This window comes from Monodon monoceros, unplaced genomic scaffold (assembly GCF_005190385.1).
Source record: "Monodon monoceros isolate NGI ecotype Baffin Bay Population unplaced genomic scaffold, NGI_Narwhal_1 Super_Scaffold_21, whole genome shotgun sequence".
In the NCBI taxonomy this organism is placed as follows: domain Eukaryota; kingdom Metazoa; phylum Chordata; class Mammalia; order Artiodactyla; family Monodontidae; genus Monodon; species Monodon monoceros.
The window spans coordinates 95,975,705-95,989,940 of record NW_021703778.1 but is presented as its reverse complement, the minus strand read 5'-3'; positions in this window follow the sequence as shown (position 1 = coordinate 95,989,940).

Sequence of the window (14,236 nt, the reverse complement as noted above, 5' to 3'; positions counted from 1 at the left end):
AGAACTGCTTTTGCTGCATCCCAGAGATTTTGGGTCGTTGTGTCTCCATTGTCATTTGTTTCTTGGTATTTTTTTATTTCCTCTTTGATTTCTTCAGTCATCACTTCGTTATTAAGTAGTGTATTGTTTAGCCTCCATGTGTTTGTACTTTTTACAGATCTTTTCCTGTAATTGATCTCTAGTCTCATAGCATTGTGGTTGGAAAAGATACTTGATACAATTTCAATTTTCTTAAATTTACCAAGACTTGATATGTGACCCAAGATATGATCTATCCTGGAGAATATTCTATGAGCACTTGAGAAAAATGTGTATTCTGTTGTTTTTGGATGGAATGTCCTATAAATATCAATTAAGTCCATCTTCTTTAAGTTATCACTAAAAGCTTGTGTTTCCTTATTCATTTTCATTTGGATGATCTGTCCATTGTTGAAAGTGGGGTGTTAAAGTCCCCTACTATGAATGTCTTACTGTCGATTTCCCCTTTTATGGCTGTTAGTATTTGCCTTATGTATTAAGGTGCTCCTATGTTGGGTGCATAAATATTTACAATTGTTATATCTTCTTCTTGAGTCAATGCCTTGATCATTATGTAGGGTCCTTCTTTGTCTCTTGTAATAATTTTTATTTTAAAGTCTGTTTTGTCTGATATGAGAATTGCTACTCCAGCTTTCGTTTGGTTTCCATTTGCATGGAATATCTTTTTCCATCCCCTTACTTTCAGTCTGTATGTGTCTCTAGGTCTGAAGTGGGTCTCTTGTAGACAGCAAATATATGGGTCTTGTTTTCTGTATCCATTCAGCCAATCTGTGTCTTTTTGTGGGAGCATGTAGTCCATTTACATTTAAGGTAATTATCGATATGTATGTTCCTTTTCCCATTTTCTTAATTGTTTGGGGTTCATTATTGTAGGTCTTTTCCTTCTCTTGTGTTTCTTGCCTAGAGAAATTGCTTTATCATTTTTTGTAAAGCTGGTTTGGTGGTGCTGAACTCTCTCAGCTTTTGCTTGTCTGTAAAGGTTTAAATTTCTCCATCAAATCTGAATGAGATCCTTGCTGGGTAGAGTAATCTTGGTTGTAGGTTTTTAACCTTCATCACTTTAGATATGTCTTGCCACTCCCTTCTGGCTTGCAGAGTTTCTGCTGAAAGATCAGCTGTTAACCTTATGGGGATTCCCTTGTGTGTTATTTGTTGTTTTTCCCTTGCTGCTTTTAATATGCTTTCTTTGTATTTAATTTTTGACAGTTTGATTAATATGTGTCTTGGTGTGTTTCTCCTTGGATTTATCCTGTATGGGACTCTCTGTGTTTCCTGGACTTGATTAACTATTTCCTTTCCCATATTAGGGAAGTTTTCAACTATAATCTCTTCAAATATTTTCTCAGTCCCTTTCTTTTTCTCTTCTTCTTCTGGAACCCCTATAATTCGAATGTTGGTGCTTTTAATGTTGTCCCAGAGGTCTCTGAGACTGTCCTCAGTTCTTTTCATTCTTTTTTCTTTATTCTGCTCTGCAGTAATTATTTCCACTATGTTATCTTCCAGATCACTTATCCGTTCTTCTGCCTCAGTTATTCTGCTATTGATCCCATCTAGAGTATTTTTAATTTCATTTATTGTATTGTTGATCATTGTTTGTTTCATCTTTAGTTCTTCTAGGTCCTTGTTAAATGTTTCTTGCATTTTCTCTATTCTATTTCCAAGATTTTGGATCATCTTTACTATCATTATTCTGAATTCTTTTTCAGGTAGACTGCCTATTTCCTCTTCATTTGTTAGGTCTGGTGGGTTTTCATCTTGCTCCTTCATCTGCTGTGTGTTTTTCTGTCTTCTCATTTTGCTTATCTTACTGTGTTTGTGGTCTCCTTTTTGCAGGCTGCAGGTTCGTAGTTCCCGTTGTTTTTGGTGTCTGTCCCCAGTGGCTAAGGTTAGTTCAGTGGGTTGTGTAGGCTTCCTGGTGGAGGGGACTAGTGCCTGTGTTCTGGTGGATGAGGATGGATCTTGTCTTTCTGGTGGGCAGGTCCACGTCTGGTGGTGTGTTTTGGGGTGTCTGTGGATTTATGATTTTAGACAGCCTCTCTGCTAATGCATGGGGTTGTGTTCTTGCCTTGCTAGTTGTTTGGCATAGGATGTCCAGCACTGTAGCTTGCTGGTCGTTGAGTGAAGCTGGGAGCTGGTGTTGAGATGGAGATCTCTGGGAGAATTTTGCCATTTGATATTATTTGGAGCTGGAGCTCTTGTGGACCAGTGTCCTGAAGTTGTGTCTCCCTCCTCAGAGGCACAACACTGACTTCTGGCTGCAGCACCAAGAGCCTTTCTTCCACACGGCTCAGAATAAAAGGGAGAAAAAGTAGAAAGAAAGAATTAGTAGAAGTAGAAAGCAAGAAAGAAAGAAAGGGAGGGAGGGAGAGAGGAAGGAGGGAAGAAAGGAGGAAAGGAAGGAAAAAAAGAAAAAAGAAGATAAAGTAAAATAAAATAAAGTAAGATAAATATAATAAAGTTATTAAAATAAAAAAATAATTACTAAGGAAAAATGAAAAAAAAAGTAAAAAACAAAAAAACGGATGGATAGAACCCTAGGACAAATGGTGGAAGCAAAGCTATACAGACAAAATCTCACACAGAAGCATACACATACACACTCACAAAAAGAGGAAAGGGGGAAAAAAATCATAAATCTTGTCTCAAAGTCCACCTCCTCAATTTGGGATGATTCGTTGTCTATTCATATATTCCACAGATGCAGGGTACATCAAGTTGTTTGCGGAGTTTTAATCCGCTGCTTCTGAGGCTGCTGGGAGAGATTTCCCTTTCTCTTCTTTGTTCTCACAGCTCCCAGGAGCTCAGCTTTGGATTTGGCCCCGCCTCTGCGTGTAGGTTGCTGGAGGGCGTCTGTTCTTCGCTCATACAGCACGGGGTTAAATTAAGGAGCCGCTGATTCGGGGGCTCTGGCTCACTCCTGCCGAGGGGAGGGAGGGGCACAGAGTGCAGGGTGAGCGTGCGGCGGCAGAGGCCGGTGTGACGGCGTGATGTTGCACCAGCCTGAGGCGCGCCTTGCGTTCTTCCAGGGGAGTTGTTCCTGTATCCCGGGACCCTGGCAGTGGCGGGCTGCACAGGCTCCCCGGAAGGGAGGTGTGGGTAGTGACCTGTACTCGCACACAGGCTTCTTGGTGGCGGCAGCAGCAGCCTTAGCGTCTCATGTCCGTCTCTGGGGTCCGCGATTTTAGCCGTGGCTCGCGCCCATCTCTGGAGCTCCTTTAAGCAGCGCTCTTAATCCCCTCTCCTCGCGCACCAGGAAACAAAGAGGGAAGAAAAAGTCTCTTGCCTCTTCGGCAGGTCCAGACTTTTCCCCGGACTCCCTCCCGGCTAGCCGTGGTGCACTAACCCCTTCAGGCTGTGTTCACGCTGCCAACCCCAGTCCTCTCCCGGCGCTCCGATCGAAGCCCGAGCCTCAATTCCCAGACCTGCCCGCCCCGGCGGGTGAGCAGACAAGCCTCTCGGGCTGGTGAGTGCCGGTCGGCCCTGATCCTCTGTGCGGGAATCTCTCTGCTTTCCCTCCGCACCCCTATTGCTGTGCTCTCCTCCATGGCTCCGAAGCTTTCCCCCTCCACCACCGGCAGTCTCCGCCCGTGAAGGGGCTTCCTAGTGTGTGGAAACCTTTCCTCCTTCACAGCTCCCTCCCACTGGTGCAGGTCCCGTCCCTATCCTTTTGTCTCTGTTTATTCTTTTTTCTTTTGCCCTACCCAGGTTCGTGGGGAGTTTCTTGCCTTTTGGGAGGTGTGAGGCCTTCTGCCAGTGTTCAGTAGTTGTTCCATAGGAGTTGTTCCATGTGTAGATGTATTTCTGGTGTATCTGTGGGGAGGAAGGTGATTTCCGCATCTTACTCTTCCGCCATTTTCCTGGAAGCCCGGCACGCCATCCCCACGACTGTCGTGGCTTCAGCTGCGGGGGCTCCTCCAGACCCAGCAGCCTCAGTGAGGCCGACCTCCCCTCGGGCTACAGAGCAGTTCCGTGACGGCGGAGGGAGAGACCCCAAGCCGGGAGTTCCAGCTCTGCAGAAACCTGTTTGTAGATTGTTTTGATGATGGCCATTCTGACCAGTGTGAGGTGATACCTCATTGTAGTTTTGATTTGCCTTTCTCAAATAATTAGTGATCTTGAGCATCTTTTCATGTGTTCATTGGCCATCTGTATGTCTTCTTTGGAGAAATGTCTATTTAGGCCTTCTGCCCATCTTTTGATTGGGTTGTTTGTTTTTTTTGATATTGAGGTGCATGAGCTGTTTGTATATTTTGGAGACTAATCCCTTGTCAGTTGCTTCATTTGCAAATATTTTTTCCCATTCTGAGGGTTGTCTTTTCGTCTTGTTTATGGTTTGCTTTGCTGTGCAAAGGTTTTTAAGTTTAATTAGGTCCCATTTGTTTTTGTTTTTATTTCATTACTCTAGGAGGTGGGTCAGAAAAGATCTTGCTGTGATTTATGTCAAAGAGTGTTCTTCCTATGTTTTCCTCTAAGAGTTTTATAGTGTCTGGTCTTACATTTAGGTCTCTAATCCATTTTGAGTTTACTTTTGTGTATGGTGTTAGGGAGTGTTCTAATTTCATTCTTTCACATGTAGCTGTCCAGTTTTCCCACTTATTGAAGAGACTGTCTTTTCTCCATTGTATATTCTTGCCTCCTTTGTCATAGATTAGGTGACCATAGATGCATGGGTTTTTCTCTGGGCTTTCTATCCTGTTCCATTGATCTATATTTCTGTGTTTGTGCCAGTACCATACTGTCTTGATTACTGTAGCTTTGTAGTATAGTCTGAAGTCAGGGAGCCTGGTTCCCCTTTCTCCTTTTTTCTTTCTCAAGATTGCTTTGGCTATTTGGGGTCTTTTGTGTTTCCATACAAATGGTGACATTTTTTGCTCTAGTTCTGCAGAAAATTCCAGTGGTATTTTGATAGGAATTGCATTGAATCTGTAGATTGCTTTGGGTAGTAGAGTCATTTTCACAGTATTGATTCTTCCAATCGAAGAACGTGGTATATCTCTCCATCTGTTTGTGTCATCTTTGATTTCTTTAATCAGTATCTTATAGTTTTCTGAGTACAGGTCTTTTGCTTCTTTAGGTAGGTTTATTCCTAGGTATTTTATTCTTTTTGTTGCAGTGGTAAATGGGATTGTTTCCTTCATTTCTCTTTCTGATCTTTCATTGTTAGTGTATAGGAATGCAAGAAATTTCTGTGATCAATTTTGTATCCTGCAACTTTACCAAATTCATTGATGAGCTCTAGTAGTTTTCTGGTGGCATGTTTAGGATTTTCTATGTATAGTATCATGTCATCTGCAAACAGTGACAGTTTTACTTCTTTTCCAATTTGGTTTCCTTTTATTTATTTTTCTTCTCTGATCGCCATGGCTAGTGCTTCCAAAACTATGTTGAATAATAGTGGCGAGAGTGGACATCGTTGTCTCCTTCCTGTTCTTAGAGGAAATGCTTTCAGTTTTTCACCATTGAGAATGATGCTGGCTGTGGGTTTCTCATATATGGCCTTTATTTTGTTGAGGTAGGTTTCCTCTATGTCCACTTTCCGGAGAGTTTTTATATAAATGGGTGTTGAGTTTTGTCAGAAGCTTTTTCTGCATTTATTGAGAAGATCAGATGGTTTTTATTCTTCAGTTTGTTAATATGGTGTATCACATTGATTGATTTGCAGATATGGAAAAATCCTTGCATCCCTGAGATAAACCCCACTTGATCGTGGTGTATGATCCTGTTAATGTGTTGTTGGATTCTGTTTGCTAGTATTTTGTTGAGGATTTTAGTGTCTATGTTCATCAGTGATATCAGTCTGTAATTTATTTTTCTGTGATATCTTTGTCTGGTTTGGTATCAGGGTGATGGTGGCCTTGTAGAATGAGCTTGGGAGTGTTCCTCCCTCTGCAATTTTTTGGAAGAGTTTGAGAAGGATAGGTGTTAGGTTTTCTCTAAATGTTTGATAGAATTCGCCTGTGAGGCCATCTGGTCCTGGACTTTTCTTTGTTGGAATTTTTTTTTTTTTTTTCGGTATGCGGGCCTCTCACTGTTGTGGCCTCTCCCGTTTGGGAGCACAGGCTCCGGACACGCAGGCTAAACGGCCCTGTCCCACAGGCCCAGCCGCTCCGCGGCATGTGGGGTCCTCCCCGGCGGGGCACGAACCCGTGTACCCAACACCAGCAGGCGGACTCTCAACCACTGCACCACCAGGGAAGCCCTGTTGGAAAATCTTTAATCACAGTTTCAATTTCATTACTTGTTATTGATCTGTTCATATTTTTTATTTCTTCCTGGTTCAGTCTTAGAAGGTTGTACCTTTCTAAGAATTTGTCCATTTCTTCCAGGTTGTGCATTTTATTGGCATATAGTTGCTTGTAGTAGTCTCTTATGATCCTTTGTATTTATGTGGTGTCAGTTGTAACTTCTCATTTTTCATTGCTAATTTTATTGATTTGAGTCCTCTCCCTTTTTTTCTTGATGTGTCTGGCTAAAGATTTATCAATTTTGTTTATCTTCTCAAAGAACCAGCTTTCAGTTTCATTGATGTTTGCTATTGTTTGAAAGACACAAATTGTATTACATGAATTAATATATTGCATGAAGTCATGGGTTAGCATTAAAGGCCTGAGACTCATTCTGTCTCGTTTAGATATCTTTTTTCTTTATTCCATAATGGAGAATGGCAAATTCAGAAGCTATGGGAGCCAGTCAGATAACATAGATGAGTGCAATATGTTGGTATAAGAAAATTTGGAATGGTGAAGACTGTGGCAAACCACTACTCACTCATCACTTTGCTGTAGCTGCCCTGTGCAAATGTGAACCAGTGTTACCAGATCTTCCAATTTTCCAAGAGATGATAGAAATCTCCATTTTAGTTAACTCCTTTTTTCAGTGTTGGAAACTAATTTTAAAAGTTTTAATCACTATGCACAGCAAATAAAACTTATCTGCTTATTATTAATTTTTTAATTTACCTTTGGAGAATAATCTTTATTCCTTTACTGAACTAGTATTTATTGATGGCCTATTATATGTTTATTTATCAAAATTTTAGATGTTTACTTGGCTACAGAAATATTTTGCCCTTGTATATGTGCAAAAATGTATAAGAATGTCCACTGTGGCAAAATGGAAATCTCATCAGGACAGGGACTTTTAAATTATTATATATTTATATATATATTATTTATTATATTTATTAATTGATATTATTATTTATTATTCATTTATTGAACAGTCCTTGTATATAGTTGGTACTTACTATATATTTATTCACATACATATATGTGTAATTAACCTAAATTTCATCAACAGAACTAGTTAAATAAATTATGGTACCTCCACACAGTGAAATAATATGTAACAGTTAAAGAAAAATGAAAAATTATTTAGGACATATTTTCAAGTGTAAAAAGCAAGTTGCATAAGATATTTTCATTTATATCAAAGGAAAATTAAGCATATATATGCATAAATATATAAGTAAATATTAAAGGCTCTACAAAGTTATATACTAAACTCTTACAATGATACTTCTATGAGAAAAATGGGAGGTGGGACTTCTACTTTCACTTCATATAAGTCTGTATTGTTTGACTATTTTTGATGAATATATATGTATTACTTGTATATTTTAAAAGACTAACAATTTAGCTCCAATAACAAGTAAATGAAATAAAATAACATGTGATATAATTTCTTAACTTTCAGGTTAGTGGAGATTATAAAAAAGCCAAAACTGGTGAGGATAGAGATCAATGCTGGCAGGAATACAGGGAAAGGGAAAATCTCATGCTCAGTTGCCGGAGAAGTAAGTACAACTTTTCTGGAGGGCAATTTGGGACTACATATTAAATCTTTAATGTGCATACACTCTAAGCATTCCCATCAGTAGGAATTATCTCAAGGAGATAATTGGACAATAGTACAGAGAATGTTCTTTGCAATGTTGTTTATAATGTTGAAAAACAGAAAGCAACTAAATATCGATAATTAGGGATTGGTTAAATAAATGTACCATGTAAATATAACCATGAGATATAATATGATTGCATTAACATACAAAGAATATACACACACGTATACATAGGCACATATATGAGAGACAGTACAGAAGCATGGTTAAGTACTTGCTGTCTGGATTCAGACTGCCTTAATTTGAATGTCAGTACTGCCACTTACTAAGCTTTGTAATTTGAGACAAAGTACTGAAACCTTTTTTCCTTTAGTTTTATTATCTGTATGGTGGGGTTAAAATATGATCTACTACACATAGTTGTTGTAAGAATTAAATTAAATAGTTCATTATAACAAAGTCTTTTTATTTTACATAAAGAGAGATCTGGAAAAAATTCATTAACATGTTGATGGTGGTAGTCTTTGGGTGGTAAAACTGAATGGAGTTTTTTTCTTTCTTATATATACCTTTCTATATAATTTTAATTTTCCAAAACTAACACCTATCTTTGTAAATAGAGGAGATATTCGGAAGAATGGATGATTGGGAGAGTGGAAGGAAGGAAGGAAGGAAGAGAGGCAGGATACCCGACTGCTTCAGGCTAGGTCTCACGGGTTAGGCAATACTCTGATGAAATTACAGAAAAGTATAGGAACTAGTTTTCAGCTCCATAGATTCAAAAAGTCTTTACCATTCATCCAGTGTAGGTAAGACTGTAGGGAACTGATAGAAGCTACATAGCTTCATGGATGACTCAATAATATACCAGAATGTACGTAAGTCAGTTGTTTTTTTTGCCAATAGGAAAGCACAAATTGGAAATATAGCTCTTTCATTGAAACATTGCCTAACAAATTAAAACCACAATGAGATACTAACACATACCCACTAAAATAGCTAATGTAATAAAGACTGACAGTAATAAGTGTTGACAAGGTTATGGAGCAACTAAAATCTAGTGCATTGTTAGTAGGAATGCAAAACTGGTACAGCCTCTTTATAAAACAGTTTGGCAGTGTCTTATAAAATTGAACACATTTTACCTTATGATTCAGCAATTCTACTCCTTGTATTTGCTTCAGAGAAATAAACACATATATCCATGTAAAAATGCGTAGTTGAATATTCATAGCAGCATTATTTATAACAGCTAAAAACATAAAGCAACCCCAATTTTCAAATGAATAAATAAATTATGGTATATTCATACCATAGAATACTTCTCAGCAACACACACAGCAACATGGATGAATTTTAAAAGCATGTTAAGATGTAAGAAGTCAAACACAAAAGACTATATTTCATGCAACTCCATTTTTTTTTTTTTTTTTTTTGCGGTATGCGGGCCTCTCACTGTTGTGGCCTCTCCCGTTGTGGAGCACAGGCTCCGGACGTGCAGGTTCAGCGGCCATGGCTCACGGGCCCAGCTGCTCCGTGGCATGTGGGATCTTCCCGGACCGGGGCACGAACCCGTGTCCCCTGCATCGGCAGGAGGACTCTCAACCACTGCGCCACCAGGGAAGCCCCATGCAACTCCATTTTTATGAAATGCTAGAAAAGGCAAAGTTACCAGTAATAGAAAGAGTATCAGCATTGCCTGGAGTCAGCAATGAGGAGAGGTCATCAAGGGCAAAAGGCCTGAAAGAGACTTTTTTAGGATGAAGGAATTGTTCTAATACATCTTGATAGGAGATGTGGTTACACAATTATATGCAATTATCATAATTCATCAAACTGTACACTTAAAATTGGTAATATTTATTGTATGCAATTAATATCTTAATTAACAAAACAGTTATTGGAAAGGATAGACTCAGTTTTTATTATCTGATAAATGGTATCATTCCATTAAGTCTCTTTCTCTCTCTCTCTCTCTATATATATATTATATGTATATACGTACCATAAGAATTAAAATTTGAAGGAGACCGGAATATCTACATTCATTGGTGGGGCATCCTTTTCCCTTTTCCTTTCATTCTTTTTCCCAAACAATAGGAGTTCTAGAATCTCTATATAAAAATTGTTTTAGGAGTGGCTATCCAGTTAAAAATGGAGGCAAGAGATTATAAGGGGGCTAAAGCCTCCAAAACCATCTTTAGTGGCAGTTGCATTTTCAAATACTATAGTGATTTCAATCAGGCACTAGTCAGTTATAAATATATGAAAGGAAATTTGCACTACACATTAATATTATTAGTGACATATTTTAAAACTTTGCCTTAAGGGTAAGGTTTACTTCTGCAGATAGCTAATTTCTTCATTGTTCTGTTTTACTATAGTTAGCTTCAAAGAGGGAGAGATAACAGTACCATATTCTTGAATTTATTTCCAAATTCTGGCAATCCATTATGTTTAGATCCTATATCTCTTTGCAATCTTCACGTATATATTCAATAATTAAAAATGTAATAACAATTCAGTTTTTAGCCTATGTCTTTTTTATAGACTTCTGATTATATCAAGGTTGAAAGTTATTATGAAATTTTCCTTATATTACAATGTATGTTTTGGAGTCAGGAAAACCTGGGTTTGAATTCTGGTTCTGAAGCATTCATTTGTAATTTCAGCGATATGTTTTTCCTTCATCTGTGAAATAGAGATATTCACATTTACCTTATGAGGTTAGGATTTTATACATATACATACACACACACAGTGGTCACAGTATCTGTCACAGGTAAACCCTGAAGCAAACACTAAAAGATTATGAAGCAAAGATTTATAGCTAAAAAGCCAAAAAGGAGTCAAGATGGAATCATATAAAAATACTGTATTAGTCCAAAAGAAGGGAAAAAAAGAGAGGAAAGGGGGGAAAAATGAGACAGAAAACAAATATCAAGATGGTAGGTTTAAATCCAATAATATCAATAATCACATTAAATATCAATTTTTAAATACCTAAAATGCAGGTTGAAAGATTACACAAGGAAGCAAGACCCAAATATATCATGTTTGCAAGAAACTCACTTTAAATATGAAGACACAGACAGGGTAAAAGTAAAAGGGTGAGAAATATAAATATGTACTATGCAAACGCTATTCAAAAAAAAGCTGGGGTGACTATATACGTATCAGAGCAAGGAATAAAATTAGTCTGTCTCCTTCTTCAGACCCTCAGTCCTCCAGATCATTCCTGTGAGGCAACACATTACCCACTGTTCTGTATCTCTCCAGAATGAGTTTATGAATATATAAGCATATATCACTTTTATTTTTCACCCAAGGGAGCATACTATATTCACTATTGTGTACTTTGTTTTTCCATATATATCTAGGGCATTATCTTGTACTGTTATATATAGATCTATCCCATTCTTTTTATCAACTGCATAGTAAAGAATAAAGTTTATTTTTAACATCTTTATTGGGATATAATTTCTTTACAATGTTGTATTAGTTTCTGCTGAATCACAAAGTGAATCAGTTATACATATACATATATCCCAATATCCCCTCCCTGTTGCGTCTCCCTCCCACCAAGAATATTCTTTTTTTAAGGTCTCCATCAAAAAAAACCAGGGTGTCCAAATTCTAGCTAATGTGGCTAGGTGAAGCCCCTCTAAAATAAGATTGGAATGTAACTAATTTAAAGAATGCTGGACACCTGCATCTCCAGCACATTCAAAAGTAAGGTCAATATCTTAACATGTCACACTCCTACACCATTACACCAACTCACACTTCTACCAATTTATTGTTTTTTGAAGACATAAGCTTCCACCAACTTAGTCTCCAAGGTAATTCTTAACTTCTCCTTCTCCCTTATCCTTCCCCAAACTGTAATCAAGTCTTATAGATTACACTCTCAAGATGTCCCAGTAAGTTGGAGATAGATAATGAAATTCTTTTTGAAGTTCATTGCTTGTGATTCAATGTACTGCCAATAAGACTAATATGTGCATCCAATTTCAGTCTCCATTGCCAGACGTTTTGTCTGTAAACTTGCATCGTAGAAGAAACTTATTTAGTGACAAATTGATATTTCTAATATTCCATATTCAAAAACTTTCTTTCCAGATTCCTTCTTTATAATTTTATATATTGTTGTTATTTATGAAAATGTTTCTGGTCTGGTGGAATATATAGTGTTGTATAACTATAATGGGGATTTGTGGATCATCTTTCTTTTGACAAGTGCCAAGTACTTTAACAAGTTCTGTTTCATATGTCCTAATAATATCCCCTTGAAATAGGAAGAAAATATTGTCTTTTCACTTTATTAACGAAAGAACAGAAACATAGATACATCAGGTAATTAGTGTTTGCCTACAAAGTGTGCTAGTGACAGAGCTGGGACTAGAACCCAGGTTTCCTCACATTCAAGCCAGATTATAAGTTTCAGAATCATAAAACTGTCACCTCTGCAGTTTTGCAAAAGTAATAGCATATACTCTCACACATTCTGAATTTCTAGAGCTTAATAATAATCCATTAAAAAAATATCTTCCTTCTAATCTCATTGGAAAAGAACATTTCTCAAGAAATGTAGAGAATACGTATTCAACCACTGATTCTCTTCATCAAGAACTTTGTTGTAAAATGAGCTTAAAATGTGATGACATCAGGCTCAATGTTACACCTATTTTCATTCTTCTAAATTATTGTCCAAACATATAAATGCCCTAAACTCTAAATCAATCATTTGAAACTGGTCGACTACAGCTTTGAAAATATTGGGCGCATCATAAACATCGTGCCCATCTCTCACTTCTCTTTCATCATGGAACATATATAGCCTGTACTCATTCATAGAAATATCTCATGGCTCTGGTAAAAGCTTATGAATAAACTTCTCTGTCCAGCTGTGTATTTCTGAGTAATTAGATGAATTAAATAATCCAGCAAACAAAATTCTAAACAGTGACTCAATGGCAACAGGAATAGTTGAATAAACGTGTTTGTTTAAATGGGAAACCTATATTTCTCTGAAGTAGAGCAATTTGCAAGAAAAACTGAAAAAAACAGTCTATAAAAAGAGAATTTAAACTTGGAAAATTTTCATTGCAATTATAGTAATATGTTAGAATTTGATTGAACAACATTTTAATTATGCTCATTTTCTCTTTGAGCTTTCATTTCATAGGTTTCTGTACATTGGCTTTGCTTTTTGTAGAACTCAATAGATTGAATTTTTATTGTGTTTAGCAATGTGTATTTTGGATTATTTGTGTACATAATTCTAATGTTGTTTTTCATTTCTCATCTCTGTATCTGAGCATGTGCACATCCTTGGAGAATAAGTGATATCTGAGAACTATCTGGCTGTGAGGAAGGAGAGCATATAGTTGACATGATTTAATTTATCTACAGTAAAAAAATGACAGAAATGAAATAGGTAGGATTTTTAAGCAAGCAAAATATACTATGTAAGCATTAATGTAATGAAAATAATGGGAGATTTTGATGATAAATAATAAGCAATGAACACTTTAAATTATTCATCACACAATTGGTATTATAATTCTAGAAATTAAAAAAATTCTGTATCTCCTTACCAATATTAATTTTAATTTTCCACATTTAATTTTTGTTTGTACCTATATACAAACATAATTTTAACATAATTGTTATTTTGAGAGGATGTAATTTTGTGTTCTGACTTGGGAAAATGAATACTTTTTATAGATAAGAAATTCTTTGAAAAAGTGCAGTGGATATTAATTTCATTTGATATTTTAAAATATTGAAAATAAAAATAATGAGGAAGAATCGTTCTCTAAAATATCCTCCAATTTTTTAAAAATAAAAGGTGGGGCTTCCCTGGTGGCGCAGTGGTTGAGAGTCTGCCTGTCGATGCAGGGGGCACGGGTTCGTGCCCTGGCCCGGGAAGATCCCACATGCCGTGGAGCGGCTGGGCCCGTGAGCCATGGCCGCTGAGCCTGCGCGTCCGGCGCCTGTGCTTCGCAACGGGAGAGGCCACAACAGTGAGAGGCCTGTGTATAGCAAAAAATAAATAAATAAATAAATAAAAGGTAGAGATATAAATCAATAAAGAACAAATAATTAACCTACCTGATTTGTTTATAGGATTTTCTTTGTTTTTCTTCATCACTGACTCCTTTTTCTCTCTCAGGCAAAAGGAAATTTATACACCCTTAATTCTGCTTTCTTTCGAAATGCACAATAATTGTTGTCCAATCAGTTGAAATATTCTAATGCTATTAGTGCAGAACACTGATGTGTGGATGGCTGGGAACATTTTGCCCATATCAGTCCTAGTTAAAAACTCAACATTAACTTTGTATCTTATGG